At 35.2% G+C, this 16390-nt stretch overlaps 1 protein-coding gene across 15 annotated transcripts in view; it reads right to left on the bottom strand.

Annotated features, from left to right (window-relative positions):
• MYCBP2 (MYC binding protein 2) overlaps window positions 1-16390 on the bottom strand; it is a 284243-nt gene that overhangs the window by 254775 nt on the left and 13078 nt on the right. The window lies entirely within an intron of this gene.

Here is a 16390-nt window from a genome sequence, read left to right as displayed (position 1 = left end):
AATTTTTTAACCTTTATTTTTGAGAGACAGACAGATTGTGAGCTGACTCTGAGCAGTCAGCACAGAGCCTGACGCAGGCTCAAACTCACCAGCTGATGAGATCATGACCTAAGCTGAAGTCAAACACTCAACCAAATGAGCAACCCAGGCGCTCCTCTGCAAATATTTTTATAAAACTAAAAAATGTAAAACAGCATCGAATGAAGTTTTAAAAATTTTATTCAACAGTGAGGATGCTAATAAAATATCACATATGTTCCCTTCCCAGAAAAATGTGCTCTTTGCAGTAGTGAAGTCTACAGTGTAAAAAGGGACAGGAGGCACTTTTTACTAAATTACTATAGAAAAAACCCCAACTCATACTCTTCTCATATTCTCCAGTCAGTTTTTCATTACCTCACAGTCCTAAGACAAAATTATTCTCTAAGCAGATGGAAGCCCCGAATGACTTTGAGAAAGAGACGGGGGATGGGGGGGGGGGGGGGAATATGGCAAAGAATTATAGTGGAAGAAACAAGAGTCAAGGAAAACAATTTATTTTATTTTCATTTAATATTTTTTTATGTCTGCCATGCTGAGGTGCACACTGTTAGTACTAAAAATACAGGACGAAAAAGAAAAAGTTCTTGACCTCAAGGAGCTCAAAGACTTGAATGAAAAACATAGGTTAATAATCTATGAAGAGGATGCTACTGCTATAAAAAAATAGTGAAGAAGAAGAGGAGGACGAGAAAAGGAGGGAGGCGGAGAAAGGGAAGAGAAGCATAGAGGAAGAGAAGGAGGGGAAGGAAGAGACTCTAGATGCTGGAGGTCAAGTCCTTAACACTTGGTAACTAACTTACTGGAAGCTGTGACCAAAACAAAAGTTGGAAGCCTAGGCCACCTGGAGGTAGGGATGTCATTCATAAAAATAGGGAAGTCAAGGGGAACAATTAGTTTCCAAAAAGAAAAAATCGGTTCAGCTTTAAAGATGTTTGAGTTAAAGATACTAAAATGCCAACAAGATAGACATGAACAAGCATATGAAAATTCATCTCTGCCAGTTCCTTCAGCTCCCTAAACCAAAATAATCACAAAATCTTGTCAACTATGTCTTATAAACAGTTCTTGAATCTGTCTACATCGTCTCTACTGCTGCAATTCTTTTTTTTTTTTTTTTTTTTTTTTTAACTGCTGCAATTCTAATAATCTAAGTTACCACCACATCTTGCCTGGTCTACTTCGTTATTCATTTCTGCACATCCACATTTGCCCCACTTCAATTCATTCTTCATACAGGAACCCAAATCAACTTTTAAAAACACAAATCTGAGTAGGTAATTACCTCACTTAAAACCCTACTAGTATCTTCTCAATTCTCTTGGGATAAAGTCCAAAAGCATTGGCACAGTTTAAGAGATCTTTTACCAAGATCTGGCCTCTGCCAGCCTCTCCTTCATTTTGCATCTGCCTCCAACTTATTCATCATACTCCAGGCACAAAAATATCCTTCTAGTTGTCTGACCTGCTAATAAGCTCCTTGGGGGCTTTCACAAAGGTTCTCCCTCTTCCTGGCATTCTCTCCCACATCTTCTGCTAACCACTAGTCAGTCATCTCTGAGGTTCCAATAGAAGTGTCGTTTATTCAGGAATGTCTCAGAGTGGGTTAGTTTCCCTAATATACACTCTCATTTCATTTTACATTTGTGTTTCATTGTGCAATCTCCCACTGTAATTATGTATGAGGTTATGTGTTTAATGCACTACTCCTTCATAAAGCTATAAGCTCCAAAAGTACAGAGGCCATGTCTTTCTTATGCAGTGTTCTAGCCTCTTTGTCCAGAAAAGCACCTAGAACAAAGTACTTAATACTATTTTGAGAGAAAGAGAAAAGCAGGAGGAAAGAGAGAGGAAGGAGAGAAAAGAGGGAAGAAGTTCAGAGCTATGGCTATAAACCTTAAGCTTATAGAGTAAAATAAGCAGAGGACCAAGGATAGATTCATAGATATGCCAATACATTTAAAGGATATGTAGCCAGACATGTCCATTTAGGAGCTATCCATGAGATTATTTTACACAGATTTTGGTGCCAAGTAGGTAATGGAAAAACCATGTGTGTAGGTAAGATTTCCCCAGGATAGCATACTACAAAAGTAAAGAGAAAGACTGATCAATAGTGTCATGTGCTACACATAAACACATACACCTGCTTACAGTCTATTCAACTATGAGCATTGTGGGAGCATGAAGAATGTCTATTTCTTTCTTTCTTTTTGTTTAAAGAATATTTATTTTAACTCTTTACTTTCAATACCAACATCAGTCCCTGACATAAAATGGATGTTCAAGAATTATCACATGAAGAAAAAGTTAATGAAAAAGTAAGGAGTAATTCTCATTATGGTTTAGAAAACCAACGTCTCTTTATACTAGAACGAAATGAGTTATTTGAGCAACAGGTATATGTAACTGCTAAAAGGTTAGTCCCTTCTATACAATTTAGTCAAGGTTCACTCAAAAACAATCTTCAGAGAAGAATACATAAAGCTAAATTAAGATGACTCTCCTGAAGCTTAGTTATCACAGATTTAAATTTTCACAAATATACACCAATATTTTTCTTTTGTTTAATGAACATCTTTAAAGTTCAAATGGCTTTAATATGTATTCCCAAAAATATTTCTTCCTATGCATTTAATTAGTTTGGCATTTAATTAGCTATAACAATGTTAATGAATCTAAACCCACCAATTCCTGAATATAAACAGCTTTTTCCATATTCTCACAAATTGATTTCACTGTGTTTTCTGTTAATTTGGCTTGTTTTAGACTTAGATGTTTATCAAAAAGAGAAAGTAACAAGTTAAAAAGTATATGAAGAAAATTTATAGTCAACATTAGGAAATAAAAATGCTATTTGCTAGTAAGTTAACATCCCGATATATGACTAATGGGAAAGCTTAGTTGAAAACCAAGTTTAAAATAAACTTTTCATGACATCGGAGGATGGATAAAAGGAAAGTTCTAGAAACCAGTCTCGCAAGTTAACAATTTACCTTGGAATTTATGATGATTTAGGATGTTTTAAATTTTAAACCAAATAGGAACTTAATGAAGAATGTCTGGAATTGGTCCTGTAGAATTTTTAATCATTTCACAGAAAGAACCTCACACCAGTGAGATTTTAACCAATTATGGGTGCTAATAGAAGGCAAAAGCTGTTAACATTCTTTAATATTTATTTTAAAAATATTTACTTTAAAAATTCCAAAGAAGCAATTTTAATAGCTACCACTGTTTATGGAAAACCAATTTTTTTCTGCAATATAAGAACAAATGAATTTTGCAAGTTGTTCCATGATACAGATCATTAGTTTTTATATCAGCTTATTACAGAATCTGTTTTCCAACAAAACAAAAATTAGTCATAATTTAGTTTAAAAATGTATCGTCTCTCTGGGGCGCCTGGGTGGCTCAGTCGGTTGAGCGGCCGACTTCAGCTCAGGTCATGATCTCGCAGTCCGTGGGTTCGAGCCCCGCGTCAGGCTCTGTGCTGACAGCTCAGAACCTGGAGCCTGTTTCGGATTCTGTGTCTCCCTCTCTCTGACCCTCCCCCATTCATGCTCTGTCTCTGTCTCAAAAATAAAATAAACGTTAAAAAAAAAAAAAATTAAAAAAAAAATGTATCGTCTCTCACTCTGAATCTGTATCTTCGTCTGCAAAATAAAACGATGAAGGCAATGATTTCTGAGATGACTAGAGTTTTAATAAATCCAAATTCAAAAAACTTCTGGGATAAGATTTCAAACTTTTGTTTAATTTCCCTTAGTAACAAGAAAGGAAAAATCCCTGGTGTAAGGCAGGAATAGGCAAGTTGTTTTTTGTTTTGTTTGTTTCTGTAAAGGGCTAGATTATAAATATTTTTCATTTTGTAGACTATAGGATCTCTGTTGCAACTACTCAACGATTATAGCCTGAAAGTAGACACAGACAACACATAAACAGACAAGTGTGGTTATATTCCAAACTATTTCAGGACAGTGAAGATTGAATTTCATATAATGTTTATGTGCCACAAAACATTTTTTTTTAAGCTTTTAAAAATGTCAAAACCATTCTTAGTTCACAGGCCATACAAAGCAGGCACTGGACCAATTTGGTCTGTGTGTCATAGGTGGTTGACCCCTGAACTAGAGCATATTTTGATAAACAGGCTCATATCAGAAAGAAAAAAAAATAACTATTAGTATGCAACACAAATAAAACTATTCAAAATAGTCAGTATGCTAATATAAATAAGCATTCTTAAAATTATCTGCCTTTTCATTTCACAAAGATAAACTCCTGACTTCCACTTCCGTAAAATAAGATACTAGAGCATTGCTTTTCCTTAAAAAAACTCGACTAGCATAGGAATGCTGTGGAAGTAATTAAGGAGCAGATGAACTAAAACTCCAGAGATGAAAGAGTACTTCAAGGGTGAGCTCAGACCATTGGCATTTTCTTCCATGGGGGTATTAGCAAAGTTTGGGTACAAGTGAGGTCAAATTGAACTTAGTTTAAACAGAGGAACTCTGCTGAAGAAAACCAGGAATTAGTGGTGCTTTAACTAGAATGAGACTGGAAATCTAGAAAGGCTTCAAATACTCAGCCAGTTTCCCCAATGATACAAAGCTTAGTGATGGGATGCTTAAGGATAGGGAAGCTGGGCCAGCAGGACAGAGTCAATTTCCCACAGTCTCCCAATGTCTAGAAGACAGAATCCCAGTGGAGGGAGGAGTGTACTTAATCCATGACTGGACTGAGATTGTCAACATCTCATCCTATTTGACCAACACAGCAAATAGCAAACCTCTCTGAAAGAAAACAACTGTTCTCTTACACATAACGTTAGGCACATAGCATACATATTAACAGATACATAAAGAAGCAAAATAATGTGACAGATCATCCCAAGAGAAAACCAGACAATCAGGCAGACTCTAGATAATTGGTAACTGAAGTTAAGAGACAAGGATTTAAAATAGATGCAAACATGGAAAAATTGAATGAAATGATGTAATTTTCAACAGAACTTACTAAAAAAAAAAAAAAGGCAAGTGGATTTTCTGAAAAGTAAATATTTGAAATTAAGAACTTGTCAAATGATTTTATGAGCAGAATAGACTAGAGGAAAACAGGATTCATGGACTTACAGACAGGCCAAGGGAAAATATCCAAACTCAAACACAGAGAAAAGAATGAGATGAATAAAACAGAAAGTATGAAACATGTGGAACATAATCAAATAGTCTCATAGTCATGTAATTGAAATCCAAGACAGAGAAAAAAAGAATGGACAAAAGCAATATGTGAAGAAATAATTAATGACAATTTTACAAAAGTGAAGAAAGAAATCAACTCAGAGATTCAAGAAACTCAAGGAAATCTCAAGCAGGAAAATGCAAAGAAAACCACACTTAAGCAACCAAATGCTGGGCACAGTCAAATTGCTGAAACAAAGGATAAAGAGAAAATCTTAAAAGCAACAAGAGAAAAAAGATGCACTCAAAGGAACAACAATAAGATTGATAGCTTCCATTCTCTGTGTTGAACAGTGCTGGCAGACACAGAGGGGAGTGGGTAGCAACCTAGAATTATGTGCTTATCAAAAATATCCTTTAAAAATGAAGATAAAAATAGAGATATTTTTAGGACCACAAAAGCTGACATAATTCATTGTCAACATACGAACACTATAAGAAATACAAGGGAAGGTCTTCCTTTAATAATTGTTATGTCACAATTTTAAAAAGGACACAGACCTAAAGTAGAAGAAATGGAGAAAATAATATCCTGAACACAGTGACCGCCCTTGCAAAAAATGTTGGTATGGTTATATTAGTATTTGACAAATTAATTGTCTTTAATGTTTATTAAACTGAGAGAGACAGTATGCAAGCAGGGGAGGGGCAGAGAGGAAGACAGAGAATTCAATGAGGGCACCACGCTGTCAGTGCAGAGCCCGACGCACGGCTCAAACCCACAAACCATGAGATCGTGACTTGAATCAAAGTTGAATGCTTCACTGACTGAGCCATCCAAGTGCCCTGACAAATTAATTTTTAAGGCTAAAAGTATTATTAGAGATGAACTGAGCATTTCATAATGCTAACTGTGCCAAATCAATAGGAAAACCTAGCAATCCCAAATTTGAATGCATCTCATAGCAACATAACTTCACAACACATGAAGCAAAATTGAGCAAAGTAAAAGGACAAGGATGAATTCACAATCAAAAGAGCAGATTTCTACATACCTGTCTCTAATTGACAAAGGAAGTAGAGGACAAAACAGCATGGATATAGAAAGACATTAAAACATGATTAATCAACCTAATTAACATACATAGAAAACCACACTTAACAACTGCAGAATGTACATTCTTTTTTTTTTTTAAGTTTATTTATTTATTTTGAAAGAGAGAGAGCACCAGCAGGGAAGGCGCAGAAAGAGAGAAGGGGAGAGAGAATCACAGCAGGCTTTGAACTATCAGCATGCAGCCAGATGCAGGGCTGGAACTCACAAACCAGGAGATCATGACCTGAGCAGAAATCAAGAGCCGGATACTTAACCAACTGACCCACCCAGGCGCCCCAAGAATGCACATTCTTTTCTAATGTAAGCAGAATATTTACCAAAATAGGCAACAGTATGCTGAACCACAAACCAAGTCTCAACAAATTTCTAAAACTATGATTGTGATCACAGAACAGTTAGAAACCAAAAGAAAGAAAACTAAGGTATTCCCAAATGTTTTAAAATCTTTAAAAAACAAAAGCAAAAACAGGTTTTAAATAACCTATGAGTCAAAGAGCTATAATGGAAAGCTAAAATGGAAATCAGAAAATATTTTCAATTAAATAAAAATGACATATGACATACCAAAACTTGTGAAATGCAGCTAAAGTAGTGCTCAGGGAAAATGTACAGCTTTTTACAAAGATATAAATGCATATAATGAAAAAAGAAATTTTGAAAGTAAATGAGCTAGGCATACAACTTTAGAAACTAGAAAAACAAAAGCACATAAAGAATGTAAAGAAAGGAAAACAAAAGAAAGAATAGATATTACTAAAATAGAAAGCAGACATTCAATAGAGAAAATCAAGGAACCAAAACTAGTTCTCTGAAAAGATTAATACAAGACTGCTCCAGCAAAACTAGTCAGGAAAAAAATAAAATCACAATTACCCATATGAGAAATAAGAAAGAGGACATCACTATGGATGCTGCCCATAAATTTCACAATTTAAATATGAGGACAAATTCCATTGCAAAATATAACTTCTCAATACTAAACAAGGAAAAACAATACAACATCTGAATAGTCCTCTATTAATGACATTGAATCCCTAACCAATATCTTCCCACAAAGAAAACTGTAGACTCAGTGGCTTCACCAGTGAATTCCTTTAAACACTTAATTCACTGGTACATTCTTTCAAACAACTTCAATCTTAAACTAACTCTTCCTAGAATATAAAAAGAAACTTTCCCCAACTCATTTTATGAGACTAGCATAATTCTGATACCAAAATCTGAAAAGAATATTTCAAAATAAGAAAACTTTAAGCCAACATCTCCAATGAACGTAGAAGCAAAAAATACTACATAGCCAAAAAGTGGAAACAACCCAAATGTTCATCAATTGACAATAGATAAACAACATGTGGTACATCCATATAATGGAATATTATTCAGTCATAAAAAAGAAACAAGTAGACACATGCCACATTATGGATGAACCTTGAAAACACTATGCTAAGTGAAAGAAACAAAGGCCACCAATGGTCACAAATTGTATGATTCTATTTATATGAAATATCCAGATTAGACAAATCCATAGAAACAGGAAACTGATTAGTGGTTACCGGGGGCTGATGGAAAAGATAAGGGGAGTGACTATTAATGGGTATGGGATTTCTTTTTCGGGGTGAGGAAAACTGTTCTGGTTGTACAACTTTCTTAATATACTAAAACCACTGATTTGTATATTTTTACATGGTGTGTTTTATGATACACAAATTACATTTCAATTAAAAATGTGAGATAAAAGTCACTGATCTAAAAATAATTCTAATGTTTAGCAACATATAAAAAGGATAGATAAAATGTAAGATCTAATCAATGTAATTCAACGTAATAACAAAATAAGGAAAAAATATGACCATTTCAACAGAAACAGAAAAAGTATTTTATTGTTTTAATTTAAAAAAAAAATTTTTTTTTAACGTTTATTTATTTTTGAGACAGAGAGAGACAAAGCATGAACGGGGGAGGGTCAGAGAGAGAGGGAGACACAGAATCTGAAACAGACTCCAGGCTCTAAGCCATCAGCACAGAGCCCGATGCGGGGCTCGAACTCACAGACCACGAGATCATGACCTGGGCCGAAGTCGGCCGCTTAACCAACTGAGCCACCCAGGCGCCCCCAGAAAAAGTATTTTATAAAACTCAACTGTTTCTGATGAAATGCCTCCTCAGTAAGGAAGAAAAAAAAGTAATCTGTTAATTACTAAATCTGATAACTACTTCATCTGTAAGTCAGTCAAGGAAAAGAAATAAAAGTCATAATGGCTAAAAAGAAAACAGTTAAGCATTTTTACTTGTAGATAACCTAACTGTTTATAGAAAGTACAAAGTAATCTATAAATAATAAGTGAATTACCCAGGTCATTAGATACAACACTAATTTTTTAAAAATCAACTAATTTTAAAGCACTATATTATGTAAACTGAAGCTTTTCTATATAAGCCAGACTTATTTCTCCTGTGTAATTAATGTAATGATACTCTCATTATTGTGTTAAAGCATCACTAAATAAATTAGGGAGAACAGTAGTCTGATTACTAAGTAGAAAACTTTTATTTACTTAACCTAGGCTGATAATTAGTAATAAGAAAAGAGATTTTAGCAGTTCAAACTGATCTAGGGGAGAGATGCAAACAGATTTCCTATATATAGCTTCAGTCTCCTGATCTATTTACAAGTCTTCATATGGGGAGGGGTTGGGGGTGGGGGATAAAAACTATAAATAAAAGCACCTTGGCAGTAGGCAGAGGAATATAAGAAAAAGAGGGTGAGAGGAAAGAAGTCTCTGAAAAGTTAGGACTTTTAGACCATGCCTCATTCAGATTTACGCCGTAAGTACACACAGCCTAAGTGGGTGAGAAAAACTCAAGCCATGAAGCAACTGTAAAACTTTCTAAAGACAATCTATTCACCCCAGGTCTCAGAGAGCTACCACAAGGGTAATGACAGCAGTCAAATAAGCAGGCCCACAAAGACACAAGGCATAATGAAAACTAGCAGAAATAGACAACAGAAAGACCCAGAACAGAGTGCAGGTGAAATTTTCAGATACAACTATGTTTACCAAACTCAAAGAAATAAAAGCCTAAAATATCTGCAGCGTATGGGGAATATAGCACATATAAAAGAGAATCTAATCAAACTTGTATGAAAATGAAAAATAACTGAAATTAAAGACTCACTAGGTAGGTTTGCAGCATATCAGACACAGGTGAATAAAGAATTTGAAGAGATTGGGAAAAAAGTATCTAGAATTCAGCACAGAAAGATAAAAAGGTTGAAAATGTGCCCTTCAGGCAACCTCCTCCTTCAACCCCCACCATCCCAAAAGAGAAAGCCCTTGTTCCATCCAAGTACGCTTCTCATACACTGGGCTCCATCTCATTCACCATACTTGGAATTTCACTCAACTACTTACATCCATTCTTTGTTCACTCTTTAATCTCTTTTACCTATGACTTCTAACCCTAGAAGCCTCCTCCAAATGGAAAAAAAAAAATAATAATAAAAGTTATTTGATTCTCTATTTCTCTTCATCACTAAATTTCTTAGGAAAAAACTGTCGTGAATTTTTTCAATCCCTTACTTTCAAGCTCCTACAAGTATAGGAGATTTCCACAAACTTCCTTGTTGCCTACTGAACTCCCTAACTTCAGTCTTTATCCTTCACATTCTTCCATTTATGAGTATTGTCAAACAGTCTACTTTAAATACCTTCCTTCTACCCTTTGGTTTCAACCCCTATTTTAGGGCTCCTTCAACTTTTGATGATGATTCTCAATCTTCTTTATTAGCTCCTTTTCCTGTCCTTTAAATCTTTAGTACGTATAGTATCTTATGAGAGTTATTTGTTTATATTCTATATTTATTTCTATATTGGTATTTTACAAACCTTGTTTGCCATAATCCATAACAACCCTAAACATAACTACTGATAGTTTCTGAAGATCATCAGAATGCTGGTCTAGAGCCAGTTATGTTCTCTCATAATGAAGGTAATCTACCATAAAAATTGACAACTTTACTTGCCACTTCAAAACTCCACTCCTTAACCATTTATTCAGATTAGATCATCTAACCCTCTTCTTTACTTCTTAAATGGGGACATCTTTATGAAAGTATTCCTTTTACTTTCCTTTCACTCAGCAGGAAATGTTCTCTACAAGGCCCTTACTCCATAAATTATCCCCATTCTCTTTTTTGTTCATTATTCCTGCCCTTCTCCCTCAGTCTACCAGGTTAAGAGTACAGAATTTAGAGACAAATGGCCTCGGTTCATAAGCAGGCTGTGTCATTTATTAGCCGTGATCTTGGGAAAGTTACTTAACCTCTCTGCCTCAGTTGTCTGATCTGCAAAATAGGGTGAAAACAGTACCTCTCTCATTGGATTATAAAGCACTTAGAATTATGCCTGGTATTTAATAAGCACTAAACAGGGATGCCTGGGTGGCTCAGTTGGTTAAGCATAAGACTCCTGATTTTGGCTCAGGTCATGATCTCACGGTTCCTGAGATTGAGCTCCAAGTTGGGCTCTGCACTAAGCAGGAGCCTGCTTGGGATTCTCTCTATCCCTCTCTCTCTCTGCCCCTCCCCCGCATACTCTAGCACTTGTTCTCTCTCTCTCTCAAAATAAATGTTTAAAAAAATAAGTACTAAACAAATTTTATTTCTTATTATTACTGTGCTAAAGTGACTACGTTGGTTTGTGTTTCCCCAGAAGCAGACTTGATTCAAGGATTCATTTAAAAGGAATTGTTTTGAGGGGTGACCCAGGAAAACCACTGGTTGGGGGGGATCAGAAGTAAGATAAGGTAAAGAAGGCAGTAAGTAAAGAGTGCATTAGCCATTTACTCTGAAGGGCAAGTAGAGCATGATTCTCCTGGAGAACTCTGGTAGATGGTGTTGAACATGGCCCAGTTACCCAAACTGAACAATGAGAAAAATAAGGTATTTTTCCACGAACTACTCATCCAATCACTGGTTTAACGCCTTTCTGAAGGCATTAACTCTGACATTTCTGGCTTGCCCTTCCCATAAGCCAAGAATGTCTCTATGGCCAGTATGAAAGCTCTCAGGCAGAAAGTCATACACATAAGTAGCATAGAGATGAGTGCCAAAGAGGTATGGCTTGGGCACTAATAACATCTACTACAGTGTCTCTTATCCAAAAGATAACTCTGGGGGCACCTGGGTGGCTTGGTCAGTTAAGCGTCCGACTTCGGCTCAGGTCATGATCTCACGGTCCGTGAGTTCGAGCCCCGCGTCAGGCTTTGTGCTGACAGCTCAGAGCCAGGAGCCTGTTTCAGATTCTGTGTCTCCCTCTCTCTCTGCCCCTCCCCTGTTCATGCTCTGTCTCTCTCTGTCTCAAAAATAAATAAACGTTAAAAAAAAAATTTCAAAAGATAACTCTGTGTTTCCTTCCTCAAGCTACCATCTTCCTTCCTTCCCTTTAAATACTGATTTCTAAATACTCCTTTCTCCACCTAACCTCAATTTACTTTCCCACTAAAATGTGACTTCTCCCTGCCTTCTGGGAAAAGGAGGTGGGGGTGAATGGGTGTTAGGTCATTATGATCTCTTAATGTGAACTTTAAGATGATGTCTCAGCCATCTATTTAGCTAAAATTTAGCTAATATACAGAAAAAGAGGCAGTTTATAAATGATGGTATGTTCATGAGGAGCCTTAGAATATATTGAACATAATGTATGAGACAGGATTAAGAGACTCCCAGCAACAGACTTTTCAAAATATAGATCAAGGAAAAGCTTTTAGCTATAAATCACACACCAGGAAGTAAAAACAATTAGGCAAAAATTGAAATCACAGGACTGACTGAAATAATCAAGGAAGAAACTTAGAGAAAAGGGTACCAAGAATAGACTCTTGAGAAACTAGCTCTTCTCTCTTCTTATCTAGAGAAAAGGCATTGTTATTTCTAGACCTGAAATCTAGTCACATGTTACACCTATCATCCTTTCTTCATCCTAACACCAAAACATTCTCAAATCCACCATTTCATCTATTCCCATTGCCTTTTCTCAAGATTCATTATCACTTGTCAGAACCACTACAAATGTTTCTTTAAAGCTAGTCCTGAGTTGGGGATCTGCACCTTTCATCCTCTATAACGCTACCACAGATATTTTTGCAAATTCAAAGTTTAACTCTATCACTACTGTTCTCAAATAAAGCAATATTTGGACATAATAATCTGGCCCCAACATGTTTCTAGTCTCTTCTATGCCCTTATTCTCATTCATACAGTTCCCCACACTTTAGTTCTTGCTAATATTTGTGTTTTGCACTTTTTGATTTTATCCCCGAATTCACAATATAGCTGCAGCAACTATAACAGTCTATGTAGGAAATTACAGTCTATAATCCAAATCTAGTCTGCCACCTATTTTTGTAAATACAGTTAGACTGGTACACAGCCATGCTCATCTGTTTACATTATTTATGGAGCCTACGGCTGCTTTCAAACTGTAACAAGAGTTGAATAGTTACAACAGAGACAGTACTGCCCCAAAGCCAAAATACTTTGGGGTATCTGGCCCTTTACAGAATTAAGTTTGCTGACCCTTCACCTATGAGACAATATCAAACAGCCTCATATATGAATAACTGGACTCCCAGAAGGAAATAAGATAGACTGAGTATGAAATAATATTTGAGGAAGTAAAGGCCAAAAAGTGCCAAATTAAATAAAAATTATCACGCAGATCTCAGAAATTCAAATGAATACCAAGCACAAGTTAAACACACACACATAAAAACCTTATTTAGGCAAAGCATAGTCAGATTACTAAAAATCAAAGATACAGAGAAAAATCTTAAAAGCAGTCAGAGAAAGAATGCTGGTTCCAATATGGTGGCATAAACCCAAATACAGGCTATCATCTCACTGTTTACAACTAAAAACTGTGGACAAAATTCAAAAAGAAAAAAGAAAAGAAAGAAAGAAGAAAAAATTACTTGACAACTCTGAAAAGCAAACAAAAGCATATTATAGAGTGGAGTTAAACTTAGAAAAGCAACCCCCAGGAGAGTGAGCTTCCAGTTCAGTTCTTTTTTCCTCCTTTCTCTTTCCTCTTCCTTTTTCTCCTTTCCTCTTTTCTTTCTGGCCAGAGGAATTAAGGAAAGGAGCTCCTGAGTACTGGAGAATGGGGAGGAAATCCCAAAAAAGAGAAAAATGAAAGAAAGGAATCCTCTAATTCTATCTATAATACAAGTCTTGGGCTCACTCTGGAGCCATACAGGTACAGGTCAGCCTTCTATTATAGACTCAGAACTGAACTGAGATTTGAAGCACCACCCACAGAAGGCAAGACCAAATTTGCTGTCTGAACCTAAATGGGCTGACAGTCTGCTAAAAGAAACAACAAAAATGTAAGTTTTCCTAAATTATAAGAAGCCCCCAAGTTTATAAAACATAACATTCACAATGTCCAAGATATAATCCAAAATTCTCACAATGTAAAAAAGCAAGAAAAATGTGATTAATTTCAAGGTAAGAAACAATTAACAGGTGCTAACCCTGAGGTGATCCAGATGTTCTAATTATCCAACGATACTTTTAAGCAACTACTGTAAATAAGCTCCATCAAGTAAAGGCACACACACTTGAACAAAAAATCCCTCAGAAGACAAAGAGAAGCTATTTTAAAAATTAACCAAATGTCAAATTTTAAACTGGAAAATACAATGCATAAAATAAAAAAAAAAAAATTAACAGGCTGGGCTCACTAAGGGAATGGAGATTACAGAGGAGAGTCTGTGAACTTGAAGTTGGATCATTAAAAATGATGAAATCTGAAGAACAAAGAGAAAAAAACATTGACAAAAGGAAAAATGAACAGACTTGTAGGACAATCTCAAATGTTACTGCTGATTGTCATCGGAATCTTGGAAGACATTCGGGCAGAATATTTTAAGAAACAATGGCATCCCAAATTTGGTGAAAGACAAATTTACAGATTCAAGAAGCTGAGTGTTCTTCAAAGAGGCTAAACTCAAAGAATATAATGACTAGACACATCCAATCAATCTGCTGAAAATCAAAACCAAAACCCAAAAAAATTCCTGAAAGCAGAGAAATATGACATACTACACAGAAGGGAATAAGATTCAAATTACCAAAAGTTTCCCATCAGAAATCATAATGGCAAAAAGAGAGTGGAACAACATCATTAAAATATTGAAAGAAAACAAGAGTGTACGCAGAATCCTACATCCACCTAAAATATCCTTTAGGAATGAAAGCAAAATAAAGACATTCTCAGATGAAGAAAAACAAAGACAAGTTTATCCCCAGCAGACTGCTGTACAAGAAATGCTAAAGTACTTCAGGCTGGAAGGAAATGTGGCACCTTCAGGAAAGAAGGAAGAACAGGATTAGTAAATATACAGCTAAACACAAAATACTACTTTTTCCCTTTAAGTTCTTTAAAATATTATGCCTATTGTCAGCAAAAAATAGTATACTGTATGGTGAGTGGTGAGTTTTTCAAAGCATGCAGCCATAAACATATACGGCAAGTATAACATAAAAGGGGGGGCGGTAACGAAGTAGGGGGGAAAACGATCTGTATGGCTGCAAGGTTTGTCTATTTTAAGTGAAGCAGTACAACAGTAGCTCTAAGTAGGCTGTGAAAGGTTAGGTATATATAATGTAATTAAAATACAAAAAGATAAACTCAAAAAGGCCAATAGATATATTAAAATTGATACCAAAGAATAATCCAAAAGAAAGCAGAAAAAAGAGGAATGAAAAACACAGAAGAAAACATAAGACAATATAATGATAGCCAACCATATCAATAATTATGTTAAATATTAATGATCTAAACTCTCCAAATAACAGCCAAAGATTGACAGAGCAAGTTGAAAAAGAAAAAAAAAAAAAAAAAAAAAAGCAAAACCCAGCATATGCTGCCTAAAGGAGAGAAATTTTAAATATAAAAATACAGATAATTCAAAAGTCAATACATGGGAAAAAACTTACCATCCAAACAGTAAGCATAAAAAGGCTGGAGAGACTATTTTAATATCATATTAAATAAGTTCAAGACAAAGAGTATTACTAAGGATAAAGAAAGATGTATCATAATGAAATAAAATAATAATTATCAAGAAGTGGGTTTTTTTTATGTTTTTAATTTATTTTTGAGAGAGCACAAGCTGGAGAAGGGCAGAGAGAGAGGGAAAGAGGATCTGAAGCAGGCTCTGGGCTGACAGCAGCTAGCCAAACGTGGAGCTTGAACTCACAAACCTGAAGATCATGACCTGAGCCAAAATCAGACGCTTAAGCCAACTGAGCCACCCAAGTGCCTCTATCAAGAAATTTTAATAATTATACACATAAATGTACCTAAAGCAGAGCCCCAAAGTACATGAAGCAAAAGCTGAGAAAATTAAAAGGACAAATACAAATCTACCATTAGAGTAGATATTTTCAATACCTGCCACTCAGAAACTGATAGAACTAGACAAAACTGAGTATAGACATAAAAGATCCAAATAACACCACCAACCAACTTGAACTAATTAATACAGAACTCTATGTGCAAAAATGGCAGAACATACATTCTTTTCAAGTATACATGGTATAATCACCATGGTAGATCATATCCTAGGAGATAAGGCTTATCTCAATAAATTTTAAAAGATCGAAATCATACAAAATATGCAGAATGCCATTAACAATAATATATATAAGAAAACACAAAATATCTTAAGATTAAATAAAACAATTCTAAGTAATGTATGGATCAAAGATAAAATTCAAAAAAATTAGAAAATATTTTAAACTAAATGACAAAGAATATTCAGAATATCAAAACTGTGGGATTCAACTAAAGCAGTACTTAGATGAAAATTCATAGTTTTAAATGCTTATGTTAGAAGTCTAAAATCAATGACCTAAGATTCCACCTTAAAAAACTAGAAAAAAAGAGTAAAGTAAACTCAAAGTAGAAGTTATACTGAAACAGAAAAGTCAATAAAGTAGAAAGTAAATCAATAATAGAGAAAATTAATAAAGCCAAAAGTTGTT

The sequence above is a fragment of the Panthera pardus genome, unplaced genomic scaffold (genome assembly GCF_024362965.1).
Source record: "Panthera pardus isolate Hobbes unplaced genomic scaffold, ASM2436296v1 HiC_scaffold_1, whole genome shotgun sequence".
NCBI lineage: Eukaryota > Metazoa > Chordata > Mammalia > Carnivora > Felidae > Panthera > Panthera pardus.
Note: the sequence above shows the minus strand (reverse complement) of the source record. Positions and strands in the feature narration are given on the sequence as shown.